Source organism: Daphnia pulicaria, chromosome 3 (assembly GCF_021234035.1).
Source record: "Daphnia pulicaria isolate SC F1-1A chromosome 3, SC_F0-13Bv2, whole genome shotgun sequence".
Lineage (NCBI taxonomy): Eukaryota > Metazoa > Arthropoda > Branchiopoda > Diplostraca > Daphniidae > Daphnia > Daphnia pulicaria.
Genome location: NC_060915.1, coordinates 3,671,226 through 3,684,370, shown reverse-complemented (window position 1 = coordinate 3,684,370; position 13,145 = coordinate 3,671,226). Strand labels below are relative to the sequence as shown.

At 38.0% G+C, this 13,145-nt stretch overlaps 25 pseudogenes; all 25 read left to right on the top strand.

Annotated features, from left to right (window-relative positions):
* The first annotated feature begins 59 nt into the window (after nt 1-59).
* On the top strand, nt 60-178 carry LOC124332325 (annotated as a pseudogene).
* A 413-nt stretch (nt 179-591) lies between these two features.
* LOC124332324 lies at nt 592-710 on the top strand (annotated as a pseudogene).
* A 413-nt stretch (nt 711-1,123) lies between these two features.
* Nucleotides 1,124-1,242, top strand: LOC124332323 (annotated as a pseudogene).
* Nucleotides 1,243-1,655: 413 nt separating this feature from the next.
* Nucleotides 1,656-1,774, top strand: LOC124332322 (annotated as a pseudogene).
* A 412-nt stretch (nt 1,775-2,186) lies between these two features.
* On the top strand, nt 2,187-2,305 carry LOC124332321 (annotated as a pseudogene).
* A 413-nt stretch (nt 2,306-2,718) lies between these two features.
* Nucleotides 2,719-2,837, top strand: LOC124332320 (annotated as a pseudogene).
* Nucleotides 2,838-3,250: 413 nt separating this feature from the next.
* On the top strand, nt 3,251-3,369 carry LOC124333806 (annotated as a pseudogene).
* Nucleotides 3,370-3,782: 413 nt separating this feature from the next.
* LOC124332318 lies at nt 3,783-3,901 on the top strand (annotated as a pseudogene).
* Nucleotides 3,902-4,314: 413 nt separating this feature from the next.
* On the top strand, nt 4,315-4,433 carry LOC124332317 (annotated as a pseudogene).
* Nucleotides 4,434-4,846: 413 nt separating this feature from the next.
* LOC124332315 lies at nt 4,847-4,965 on the top strand (annotated as a pseudogene).
* Nucleotides 4,966-5,378: 413 nt separating this feature from the next.
* LOC124332314 lies at nt 5,379-5,497 on the top strand (annotated as a pseudogene).
* Nucleotides 5,498-5,910: 413 nt separating this feature from the next.
* On the top strand, nt 5,911-6,029 carry LOC124332313 (annotated as a pseudogene).
* Nucleotides 6,030-6,442: 413 nt separating this feature from the next.
* LOC124332312 lies at nt 6,443-6,561 on the top strand (annotated as a pseudogene).
* Nucleotides 6,562-6,974: 413 nt separating this feature from the next.
* LOC124332311 lies at nt 6,975-7,093 on the top strand (annotated as a pseudogene).
* Nucleotides 7,094-7,506: 413 nt separating this feature from the next.
* Nucleotides 7,507-7,625, top strand: LOC124330084 (annotated as a pseudogene).
* Nucleotides 7,626-8,038: 413 nt separating this feature from the next.
* Nucleotides 8,039-8,157, top strand: LOC124330083 (annotated as a pseudogene).
* A 413-nt stretch (nt 8,158-8,570) lies between these two features.
* On the top strand, nt 8,571-8,689 carry LOC124333805 (annotated as a pseudogene).
* A 413-nt stretch (nt 8,690-9,102) lies between these two features.
* On the top strand, nt 9,103-9,221 carry LOC124332310 (annotated as a pseudogene).
* A 413-nt stretch (nt 9,222-9,634) lies between these two features.
* Nucleotides 9,635-9,753, top strand: LOC124332309 (annotated as a pseudogene).
* Nucleotides 9,754-10,166: 413 nt separating this feature from the next.
* On the top strand, nt 10,167-10,285 carry LOC124332308 (annotated as a pseudogene).
* Nucleotides 10,286-10,698: 413 nt separating this feature from the next.
* Nucleotides 10,699-10,817, top strand: LOC124332306 (annotated as a pseudogene).
* Nucleotides 10,818-11,230: 413 nt separating this feature from the next.
* LOC124332305 lies at nt 11,231-11,349 on the top strand (annotated as a pseudogene).
* Nucleotides 11,350-11,762: 413 nt separating this feature from the next.
* Nucleotides 11,763-11,881, top strand: LOC124332304 (annotated as a pseudogene).
* Nucleotides 11,882-12,294: 413 nt separating this feature from the next.
* On the top strand, nt 12,295-12,413 carry LOC124332303 (annotated as a pseudogene).
* A 413-nt stretch (nt 12,414-12,826) lies between these two features.
* Nucleotides 12,827-12,945, top strand: LOC124332302 (annotated as a pseudogene).
* The last annotated feature ends 200 nt before the right edge of the window (nt 12,946-13,145 follow it).

Here is a 13,145-nt window from a genome sequence, read left to right as displayed (position 1 = left end):
TTTGAAGTGATTTTCTATTCATCCATTGGGACTGGGAGGGTAAATTTTCATTTTTGAATGTCAACGGCCATATCACGTAGAACGCACCTGGTCTCGTCAGCTCCCAGAAGTTAAGTTACGTCGAGTCCCGTTAGTACTTGGAAGGGTGACCGCTTGGGAATACGGGATGTCGTTGGCGATGGATAGTTTGTTTTCAATAACAAATTTCTTGACATTTTTTTTCAATCACGATGGTTACCAGTCCAATTTCGTAGATGAAACATTTCAATGCCTTAGAGATAGGTTCAATTCATCTATAAGAATGATTCTGGATCAATTCCATTGAGAGTTTGTCAAATTTTATCGCGTTTTTTAATCGCGATGGTTACCAGTCCAAATTCGTAGATCAAAAATTTCAATGACATAGGGATAGGTTCAATTCATCTATAGGAATGATTCTGGATGAATTTCATTGCGAGTTTTTCAAAGTTGATCGCGCTTTTTATTCGCGATGGTTACCAGTCCAAATTCAATGAACAAACATTTCTGTCACTTTGAAGTGATTTTCTATTCATCCATTGGGACTGGGAGGGTAAATTTTCATTTTTGAATGTCAACGGCCATATCACGTAGAACGCACCTGGTCTCGTCAGCTCCCAGAAGTTAAGTTACGTCGAGTCCCGTTAGTACTTGGAAGGGTGACCGCTTGGGAATACGGGATGTCGTTGGCGATGGATAGTTTGTTTTCAATAACAAATTTCTTGACATTTTTTTTCAATCACGATGGTTACCAGTCCAATTTCGTAGATGAAACATTTCAATGCCTTAGAGATAGGTTCAATTCATCTATAAGAATGATTCTGGATCAATTCCATTGAGAGTTTGTCAAATTTTATCGCGTTTTTTAATCGCGATGGTTACCAGTCCAAATTCGTAGATCAAAAATTTCAATGACATAGGGATAGGTTCAATTCATCTATAGGAATGATTCTGGATGAATTTCATTGCGAGTTTTTCAAAGTTGATCGCGCTTTTTATTCGCGATGGTTACCAGTCCAAATTCAATGAACAAACATTTCTGTCACTTTGAAGTGATTTTCTATTCATCCATTGGGAGTGGGAGGGTAAATTTTCATTTTTGAATGTCAACGGCCATATCACGTAGAACGCACCTGGTCTCGTCAGCTCCCAGAAGTTAAGTTACGTCGAGTCCCGTTAGTACTTGGAAGGGTGACCGCTTGGGAATACGGGATGTCGTTGGCGATGGATAGTTTGTTTTCAATAACAAATTTCTTGACATTTTTTTTCAATCACGATGGTTACCAGTCCAATTTCGTAGATGAAACATTTCAATGCCTTAGAGATAGGTTCAATTCATCTATAAGAATGATTCTGGATCAATTCCATTGAGAGTTTGTCAAATTTTATCGCGTTTTTTAATCGCGATGGTTACCAGTCCAAATTCGTAGATCAAAAATTTCAATGACATAGGGATAGGTTCAATTCATCTATAGGAATGATTCTGGATGAATTTCATTGCGAGTTTTTCAAAGTTGATCGCGCTTTTTATTCGCGATGGTTACCAGTCCAAATTCAATGAACAAACATTTCTGTCACTTTGAAGTGATTTTCTATTCATCCATTGGGACTGGGAGGGTAAATTTTCATTTTTGAATGTCAACGGCCATATCACGTAGAACGCACCTGGTCTCGTCAGCTCCCAGAAGTTAAGTTACGTCGAGTCCCGTTAGTACTTGGAAGGGTGACCGCTTGGGAATACGGGATGTCGTTGGCGATGGATAGTTTGTTTTCAATAACAAATTTCTTGACATTTTTTTCAATCACGATGGTTACCAGTCCAATTTCGTAGATGAAACATTTCAATGCCTTAGAGATAGGTTCAATTCATCTATAAGAATGATTCTGGATCAATTCCATTGAGAGTTTGTCAAATTTTATCGCGTTTTTTAATCGCGATGGTTACCAGTCCAAATTCGTAGATCAAAAATTTCAATGACATAGGGATAGGTTCAATTCATCTATAGGAATGATTCTGGATGAATTTCATTGCGAGTTTTTCAAAGTTGATCGCGCTTTTTATTCGCGATGGTTACCAGTCCAAATTCAATGAACAAACATTTCTGTCACTTTGAAGTGATTTTCTATTCATCCATTGGGACTGGGAGGGTAAATTTTCATTTTTGAATGTCAACGGCCATATCACGTAGAACGCACCTGGTCTCGTCAGCTCCCAGAAGTTAAGTTACGTCGAGTCCCGTTAGTACTTGGAAGGGTGACCGCTTGGGAATACGGGATGTCGTTGGCGATGGATAGTTTGTTTTCAATAACAAATTTCTTGACATTTTTTTTCAATCACGATGGTTACCAGTCCAATTTCGTAGATGAAACATTTCAATGCCTTAGAGATAGGTTCAATTCATCTATAAGAATGATTCTGGATCAATTCCATTGAGAGTTTGTCAAATTTTATCGCGTTTTTTAATCGCGATGGTTACCAGTCCAAATTCGTAGATCAAAAATTTCAATGACATAGGGATAGGTTCAATTCATCTATAGGAATGATTCTGGATGAATTTCATTGCGAGTTTTTCAAAGTTGATCGCGCTTTTTATTCGCGATGGGTACCAGTCCAAATTCAATGAACAAACATTTCTGTCACTTTGAAGTGATTTTCTATTCATCCATTGGGACTGGGAGGGTAAATTTTCATTTTTGAATGTCAACGGCCATATCACGTAGAACGCACCTGGTCTCGTCAGCTCCCAGAAGTTAAGTTACGTCGAGTCCCGTTAGTACTTGGAAGGGTGACCGCTTGGGAATACGGGATGTCGTTGGCGATGGATAGTTTGTTTTCAATAACAAATTTCTTGACATTTTTTTTCAATCACGATGGTTACCAGTCCAATTTCGTAGATGAAACATTTCAATGCCTTAGAGATAGGTTCAATTCATCTATAAGAATGATTCTGGATCAATTCCATTGAGAGTTTGTCAAATTTTATCGCGTTTTTTAATCGCGATGGTTACCAGTCCAAATTCGTAGATCAAAAATTTCAATGACATAGGGATAGGTTCAATTCATCTATAGGAATGATTCTGGATGAATTTCATTGCGAGTTTTTCAAAGTTGATCGCGCTTTTTATTCGCGATGGTTACCAGTCCAAATTCAATGAACAAACATTTCTGTCACTTTGAAGTGATTTTCTATTCATCCATTGGGACTGGGAGGGTAAATTTTCATTTTTGAATGTCAACGGCCATATCACGTAGAACGCACCTGGTCTCGTCAGCTCCCAGAAGTTAAGTTACGTCGAGTCCCGTTAGTACTTGGAAGGGTTACCGCTTGGGAATACGGGATGTCGTTGGCGACGGATAGTTTGTTTTCAATAACAAATTTCTTGACATTTTTTTTCAATCACGATGGTTACCAGTCCAATTTCGTAGATGAAACATTTCAATGCCTTAGAGATAGGTTCAATTCATCTATAAGAATGATTCTGGATCAATTCCATTGAGAGTTTGTCAAATTTTATCGCGTTTTTTAATCGCGATGGTTACCAGTCCAAATTCGTAGATCAAACATTTCAATGACATAGGGATAGGTTCAATTCATCTATAGGAATGATTCTGGATGAATTTCATTGCGAGTTTTTCAAAGTTGATCGCGCTTTTTATTCGCGATGGTTACCAGTCCAAATTCAATGAACAAACATTTCTGTCACTTTGAAGTGATTTTCTATTCATCCATTGGGACTGGGAGGGTAAATTTTCATTTTTGAATGTCAACGGCCATATCACGTAGAACGCACCTGGTCTCGTCAGCTCCCAGAAGTTAAGTTACGTCGAGTCCCGTTAGTACTTGGAAGGGTGACCGCTTGGGAATACGGGATGTCGTTGGCGATGGATAGTTTGTTTTCAATAACAAATTTCTTGACATTTTTTTTCAATCACGATGGTTATCAGTCCAATTTCGTAGATGAAACATTTCAATGCCTTAGAGATAGGTTCAATTCATCTATAAGAATGATTCTGGATCAATTCCATTGAGAGTTTGTCAAATTTTATCGCGTTTTTTAATCGCGATGGTTACCAGTCCAAATTCGTAGATCAAAAATTTCAATGACATAGGGATAGGTTCAATTCATCTATAGGAATGATTCTGGATGAATTTCATTGCGAGTTTTTCAAAGTTGATCGCGCTTTTTATTCGCGATGGTTACCAGTCCAAATTCAATGAACAAACATTTCTGTCACTTTGAAGTGATTTTCTATTCATCCATTGGGACTGGGAGGGTAAATTTTCATTTTTGAATGTCAACGGCCATATCACGTAGAACGCACCTGGTCTCGTCAGCTCCCAGAAGTTAAGTTACGTCGAGTCCCGTTAGTACTTGGAAGGGTGACCGCTTGGGAATACGGGATGTCGTTGGCGATGGATAGTTTGTTTTCAATAACAAATTTCTTGACATTTTTTTTCAATCACGATGGTTACCAGTCCAATTTCGTAGATGAAACATTTCAATGCCTTAGAGATAGGTTCAATTCATCTATAAGAATGATTCTGGATCAATTCCATTGAGAGTTTGTCAAATTTTATCGCGTTTTTTAATCGCGATGGTTACCAGTCCAAATTCGTAGATCAAAAATTTCAATGACATAGGGATAGGTTCAATTCATCTATAGGAATGATTCTGGATGAATTTCATTGCGAGTTTTTCAAAGTTGATCGCGCTTTTTATTCGCGATGGTTACCAGTCCAAATTCAATGAACAAACATTTCTGTCACTTTGAAGTGATTTTCTATTCATCCATTGGGACTGGGAGGGTAAATTTTCATTTTTGAATGTCAACGGCCATATCACGTAGAACGCACCTGGTCTCGTCAGCTCCCAGAAGTTAAGTTACGTCGAGTCCCGTTAGTACTTGGAAGGGTGACCGCTTGGGAATACGGGATGTCGTTGGCGATGGATAGTTTGTTTTCAATAACAAATTTCTTGACATTTTTTTTCAATCACGATGGTTATCAGTCCAATTTCGTAGATGAAACATTTCAATGCCTTAGAGATAGGTTCAATTCATCTATAAGAATGATTCTGGATCAATTCCATTGAGAGTTTGTCAAATTTTATCGCGTTTTTTAATCGCGATGGTTACCAGTCCAAATTCGTAGATCAAAAATTTCAATGACATAGGGATAGGTTCAATTCATCTATAGGAATGATTCTGGATGAATTTCATTGCGAGTTTTTCAAAGTTGATCGCGCTTTTTATTCGCGATGGTTACCAGTCCAAATTCAATGAACAAACATTTCTGTCACTTTGAAGTGATTTTCTATTCATCCATTGGGACTGGGAGGGTAAATTTTCATTTTTGAATGTCAACGGCCATATCACGTAGAACGCACCTGGTCTCGTCAGCTCCCAGAAGTTAAGTTACGTCGAGTCCCGTTAGTACTTGGAAGGGTGACCGCTTGGGAATACGGGATGTCGTTGGCGATGGATAGTTTGTTTTCAATAACAAATTTCTTGACATTTTTTTTCAATCACGATGGTTACCAGTCCAATTTCGTAGATGAAACATTTCAATGCCTTAGAGATAGGTTCAATTCATCTATAAGAATGATTCTGGATCAATTCCATTGAGAGTTTGTCAAATTTTATCGCGTTTTTTAATCGCGATGGTTACCAGTCCAAATTCGTAGATCAAAAATTTCAATGACATAGGGATAGGTTCAATTCATCTATAGGAATGATTCTGGATGAATTTCATTACGAGTTTTTCAAAGTTGATCGCGCTTTTTATTCGCGATGGTTACCAGTCCAAATTCAATGAACAAACATTTCTGTCACTTTGAAGTGATTTTCTATTCATCCATTGGGACTAGGAGGGTAAATTTTCATTTTTGAATGTCAACGGCCATATCACGTAGAACGCACCTGGTCTCGTCAGCTCCCAGAAGTTAAGTTACGTCGAGTCCCGTTAGTACTTGGAAGGGTGACCGCTTGGGAATACGGGATGTCGTTGGCGATGGATAGTTTGTTTTCAATAACAAATTTCTTGACATTTTTTTTCAATCACGATGGTTACCAGTCCAATTTCGTAGATGAAACATTTCAATGCCTTAGAGATAGGTTCAATTCATCTATAAGAATGATTCTGGATCAATTCCATTGAGAGTTTGTCAAATTTTATCGCGTTTTTTAATCGCGATGGTTACCAGTCCAAATTCGTAGATCAAAAATTTCAATGACATAGGGATAGGTTCAATTCATCTATAGGAATGATTCTGGATGAATTTCATTGCGAGTTTTTCAAAGTTGATCGCGCTTTTTATTCGCGATGGTTACCAGTCCAAATTCAATGAACAAACATTTCTGTCACTTTGAAGTGATTTTCTATTCATCCATTGGGACTGGGAGGGTAAATTTTCATTTTTGAATGTCAACGGCCATATCACGTAGAACGCACCTGGTCTCGTCAGCTCCCAGAAGTTAAGTTACGTCGAGTCCCGTTAGTACTTGGAAGGGTGACCGCTTGGGAATACGGGATGTCGTTGGCGATGGATAGTTTGTTTTCAATAACAAATTTCTTGACATTTTTTTTCAATCACGATGGTTACCAGTCCAATTTCGTAGATGAAACATTTCAATGCCTTAGAGATAGGTTCAATTCATCTATAAGAATGATTCTGGATCAATTCCATTGAGAGTTTGTCAAATTTTATCGCGTTTTTTAATCGCGATGGTTACCAGTCCAAATTCGTAGATCAAAAATTTCAATGACATAGGGATAGGTTCAATTCATCTATAGGAATGATTCTGGATGAATTTCATTGCGAGTTTTTCAAAGTTGATCGCGCTTTTTATTCGCGATGGTTACCAGTCCAAATTCAATGAACAAACATTTCTGTCACTTTGAAGTGATTTTCTATTCATCCATTGGGACTAGGAGGGTAAATTTTCATTTTTGAATGTCAACGGCCATATCACGTAGAACGCACCTGGTCTCGTCAGCTCCCAGAAGTTAAGTTACGTCGAGTCCCGTTAGTACTTGGAAGGGTGACCGCTTGGGAATACGGGATGTCGTTGGCGATGGATAGTTTGTTTTCAATAACAAATTTCTTGACATTTTTTTTCAATCACGATGGTTACCAGTCCAATTTCGTAGATGAAACATTTCAATGCCTTAGAGATAGGTTCAATTCATCTATAAGAATGATTCTGGATCAATTCCATTGAGAGTTTGTCAAATTTTATCGCGTTTTTTAATCGCGATGGTTACCAGTCCAAATTCGTAGATCAAAAATTTCAATGACATAGGGATAGGTTCAATTCATCTATAGGAATGATTCTGGATGAATTTCATTGCGAGTTTTTCAAAGTTGATCGCGCTTTTTATTCGCGATGGTTACCAGTCCAAATTCAATGAACAAACATTTCTGTCACTTTGAAGTGATTTTCTATTCATCCATTGGGACTGGGAGGGTAAATTTTCATTTTTGAATGTCAACGGCCATATCACGTAGAACGCACCTCGTCTCGTCAGCTCCCAGAAGTTAAGTTACGTCGAGTCCCGTTAGTACTTGGAAGGGTTACCGCTTGGGAATACGGGATGTCGTTGGCGACGGATAGTTTGTTTTCAATAACAAATTTCTTGACATTTTTTTTCAATCACGATGGTTACCAGTCCAATTTCGTAGATGAAACATTTCAATGCCTTAGAGATAGGTTCAATTCATCTATAAGAATGATTCTGGATCAATTCCATTGAGAGTTTGTCAAATTTTATCGCGTTTTTTAATCGCGATGGTTACCAGTCCAAATTCGTAGATCAAAAATTTCAATGACATAGGGATAGGTTCAATTCATCTATAGGAATGATTCTGGATGAATTTCATTGCGAGTTTTTCAAAGTTGATCGCGCTTTTTATTCGCGATGGTTACCAGTCCAAATTCAATGAACAAACATTTCTGTCACTTTGAAGTGATTTTCTATTCATCCATTGGGACTGGGAGGGTAAATTTTCATTTTTGAATGTCAACGGCCATATCACGTAGAACGCACCTCGTCTCGTCAGCTCCCAGAAGTTAAGTTACGTCGAGTCCCGTTAGTACTTGGAAGGGTTACCGCTTGGGAATACGGGATGTCGTTGGCGACGGATAGTTTGTTTTCAATAACAAATTTCTTGACATTTTTTTTCAATCACGATGGTTACCAGTCCAATTTCGTAGATGAAACATTTCAATGCCTTAGAGATAGGTTCAATTCATCTATAAGAATGATTCTGGATCAATTCCATTGAGAGTTTGTCAAATTTTATCGCGTTTTTTAATCGCGATGGTTACCAGTCCAAATTCGTAGATCAAAAATTTCAATGACATAGGGATAGGTTCAATTCATCTATAGGAATGATTCTGGATGAATTTCATTGCGAGTTTTTCAAAGTTGATCGCGCTTTTTATTCGCGATGGTTACCAGTCCAAATTCAATGAACAAACATTTCTGTCACTTTGAAGTGATTTTCTATTCATCCATTGGGACTGGGAGGGTAAATTTTCATTTTTGAATGTCAACGGCCATATCACGTAGAACGCACCTGGTCTCGTCAGCTCCCAGAAGTTAAGTTACGTCGAGTCCCGTTAGTACTTGGAAGGGTTACCGCTTGGGAATACGGGATGTCGTTGGCGACGGATAGTTTGTTTTCAATAACAAATTTCTTGACATTTTTTTTCAATCACGATGGTTACCAGTCCAATTTCGTAGATGAAACATTTCAATGCCTTAGAGATAGGTTCAATTCATCTATAAGAATGATTCTGGATCAATTCCATTGAGAGTTTGTCAAATTTTATCGCGTTTTTTAATCGCGATGGTTACCAGTCCAAATTCGTAGATCAAACATTTCAATGACATAGGGATAGGTTCAATTCATCTATAGGAATGATTCTGGATGAATTTCATTGCGAGTTTTTCAAAGTTGATCGCGCTTTTTATTCGCGATGGTTACCAGTCCAAATTCAATGAACAAACATTTCTGTCACTTTGAAGTGATTTTCTATTCATCCATTGGGACTGGGAGGGTAAATTTTCATTTTTGAATGTCAACGGCCATATCACGTAGAACGCACCTGGTCTCGTCAGCTCCCAGAAGTTAAGTTACGTCGAGTCCCGTTAGTACTTGGAAGGGTGACCGCTTGGGAATACGGGATGTCGTTGGCGATGGATAGTTTGTTTTCAATAACAAATTTCTTGACATTTTTTTTCAATCACGATGGTTACCAGTCCAATTTCGTAGATGAAACATTTCAATGCCTTAGAGATAGGTTCAATTCATCTATAAGAATGATTCTGGATCAATTCCATTGAGAGTTTGTCAAATTTTATCGCGTTTTTTAATCGCGATGGTTACCAGTCCAAATTCGTAGATCAAAAATTTCAATGACATAGGGATAGGTTCAATTCATCTATAGGAATGATTCTGGATGAATTTCATTGCGAGTTTTTCAAAGTTGATCGCGCTTTTTATTCGCGATGGTTACCAGTCCAAATTCAATGAACAAACATTTCTGTCACTTTGAAGTGATTTTCTATTCATCCATTGGGACTGGGAGGGTAAATTTTCATTTTTGAATGTCAACGGCCATATCACGTAGAACGCACCTGGTCTCGTCAGCTCCCAGAAGTTAAGTTACGTCGAGTCCCGTTAGTACTTGGAAGGGTGACCGCTTGGGAATACGGGATGTCGTTGGCGATGGATAGTTTGTTTTCAATAACAAATTTCTTTACATTTTTTTTCAATCACGATGGTTACCAGTCCAATTTCGTAGATGAAACATTTCAATGCCTTAGAGATAGGTTCAATTCATCTATAAGAATGATTCTGGATCAATTCCATTGAGAGTTTGTCAAATTTTATCGCGTTTTTTAATCGCGATGGTTACCAGTCCAAATTCGTAGATCAAAAATTTCAATGACATAGGGATAGGTTCAATTCATCTATAGGAATGATTCTGGATGAATTTCATTGCGAGTTTTTCAAAGTTGATCGCGCTTTTTATTCGCGATGGTTACCAGTCCAAATTCAATGAACAAACATTTCTGTCACTTTGAAGTGATTTTCTATTCATCCATTGGGACTGGGAGGGTAAATTTTCATTTTTGAATGTCAACGGCCATATCACGTAGAACGCACCTGGTCTCGTCAGCTCCCAGAAGTTAAGTTACGTCGAGTCCCGTTAGTACTTGGAAGGGTGACCGCTTGGGAATACGGGATGTCGTTGGCGATGGATAGTTTGTTTTCAATAACAAATTTCTTGACATTTTTTTTCAATCACGATGGTTACCAGTCCAATTTCGTAGATGAAACATTTCAATGCCTTAGAGATAGGTTCAATTCATCTATAAGAATGATTCTGGATCAATTCCATTGAGAGTTTGTCAAATTTTATCGCGTTTTTTAATCGCGATGGTTACCAGTCCAAATTCGTAGATCAAAAATTTCAATGACATAGGGATAGGTTCAATTCATCTATAGGAATGATTCTGGATGAATTTCATTGCGAGTTTTTCAAAGTTGATCGCGCTTTTTATTCGCGATGGTTACCAGTCCAAATTCAATGAACAAACATTTCTGTCACTTTGAAGTGATTTTCTATTCATCCATTGGGACTGGGAGGGTAAATTTTCATTTTTGAATGTCAACGGCCATATCACGTAGAACGCACCTGGTCTCGTCAGCTCCCAGAAGTTAAGTTACGTCGAGTCCCGTTAGTACTTGGAAGGGTGACCGCTTGGGAATACGGGATGTCGTTGGCGATGGATAGTTTGTTTTCAATAACAAATTTCTTTACATTTTTTTTCAATCACGATGGTTACCAGTCCAATTTCGTAGATGAAACATTTCAATGCCTTAGAGATAGGTTCAATTCATCTATAAGAATGATTCTGGATCAATTCCATTGAGAGTTTGTCAAATTTTATCGCGTTTTTTAATCGCGATGGTTACCAGTCCAAATTCGTAGATCAAAAATTTCAATGACATAGGGATAGGTTCAATTCATCTATAGGAATGATTCTGGATGAATTTCATTGCGAGTTTTTCAAAGTTGATCGCGCTTTTTATTCGCGATGGTTACCAGTCCAAATTCAATGAACAAACATTTCTGTCACTTTGAAGTGATTTTCTATTCATCCATTGGGACTGGGAGGGTAAATTTTCATTTTTGAATGTCAACGGCCATATCACGTAGAACGCACCTGGTCTCGTCAGCTCCCAGAAGTTAAGTTACGTCGAGTCCCGTTAGTACTTGGAAGGGTGACCGCTTGGGAATACGGGATGTCGTTGGCGATGGATAGTTTGTTTTCAATAACAAATTTCTTGACATTTTTTTTCAATCACGATGGTTACCAGTCCAATTTCGTAGATGAAACATTTCAATGCCTTAGAGATAGGTTCAATTCATCTATAAGAATGATTCTGGATCAATTCCATTGAGAGTTTGTCAAATTTTATCGCGTTTTTTAATCGCGATGGTTACCAGTCCAAATTCGTAGATCAAAAATTTCAATGACATAGGGATAGGTTCAATTCATCTATAGGAATGATTCTGGATGAATTTCATTGCGAGTTTTTCAAAGTTGATCGCGCTTTTTATTCGCGATGGTTACCAGTCCAAATTCAATGAACAAACATTTCTGTCACTTTGAAGTGATTTTCTATTCATCCATTGGGACTGGGAGGGTAAATTTTCATTTTTGAATGTCAACGGCCATATCACGTAGAACGCACCTGGTCTCGTCAGCTCCCAGAAGTTAAGTTACGTCGAGTCCCGTTAGTACTTGGAAGGGTGACCGCTTGGGAATACGGGATGTCGTTGGCGATGGATAGTTTGTTTTCAATAACAAATTTCTTGACATTTTTTTTCAATCACGATGGTTACCAGTCCAATTTCGTAGATGAAACATTTCAATGCCTTAGAGATAGGTTCAATTCATCTATAAGAATGATTCTGGATCAATTCCATTGAGAGTTTGTCAAATTTTATCGCGTTTTTTAATCGCGATGGTTACCAGTCCAAATTCGTAGATCAAAAATTTCAATGACATAGGGATAGGTTCAATTCATCTATAGGAATGATTCTGGATGAATTTCATTGCGAGTTTTTCAAAGTTGATCGCGCTTTTTATTCGCGATGGTTACCAGTCCAAATTCAATGAACAAACATTTCTGTCACTTTGAAGTGATTTTCTATTCATCCATTGGGACTGGGAGGGTAAATTTTCATTTTTGAATGTCAACGGCCATATCACGTAGAACGCACCTGGTCTCGTCAGCTCCCAGAAGTTAAGTTACGTCGAGTCCCGTTAGTACTTGGAAGGGTGACCGCTTGGGAATACGGGATGTCGTTGGCGATGGATAGTTTGTTTTCAATAACAAATTTCTTTACATTTTTTTTCAATCACGATGGTTACCAGTCCAATTTCGTAGATGAAACATTTCAATGCCTTAGAGATAGGTTCAATTCATCTATAAGAATGATTCTGGATCAATTCCATTGAGAGTTTGTCAAATTTTATCGCGTTTTTTAATCGCGATGGTTACCAGTCCAAATTCGTAGATCAAAAATTTCAATGACATAGGGATAGGTTCAATTCATCTATAGGAATGATTCTGGATGAATTTCATTGCGAGTTTTTCAAAGTTGATCGCGCTTTTTATTCGCGATGGTTACCAGTCCAAATTCAATGAACAAACATTTCTGTCACTTTGAAGTGATTTTCTATTCATCCATTGGGACTGGGAGGGTAAATTTTCATTTTTGAATGTCAACGGCCATATCACGTAGAACGCACCTGGTCTCGTCAGCTCCCAGAAGTTAAGTTACGTCGAGTCCCGTTAGTACTTGGAAGGGTGACCGCTTGGGAATACGGGATGTCGTTGGCGATGGATAGTTTGTTTTCAATAACAAATTTCTTGACATTTTTTTTCAATCACGATGGTTACCAGTCCAATTTCGTAGATGAAACATTTCAATGCCTTAGAGATAGGTTCAATTCATCTATAAGAATGATTCTGGATCAATTCCATTGAGAGTTTGTCAAATTTTATCGCGTTTTTTAATCGCGATGGTTACCAGTCCAAAT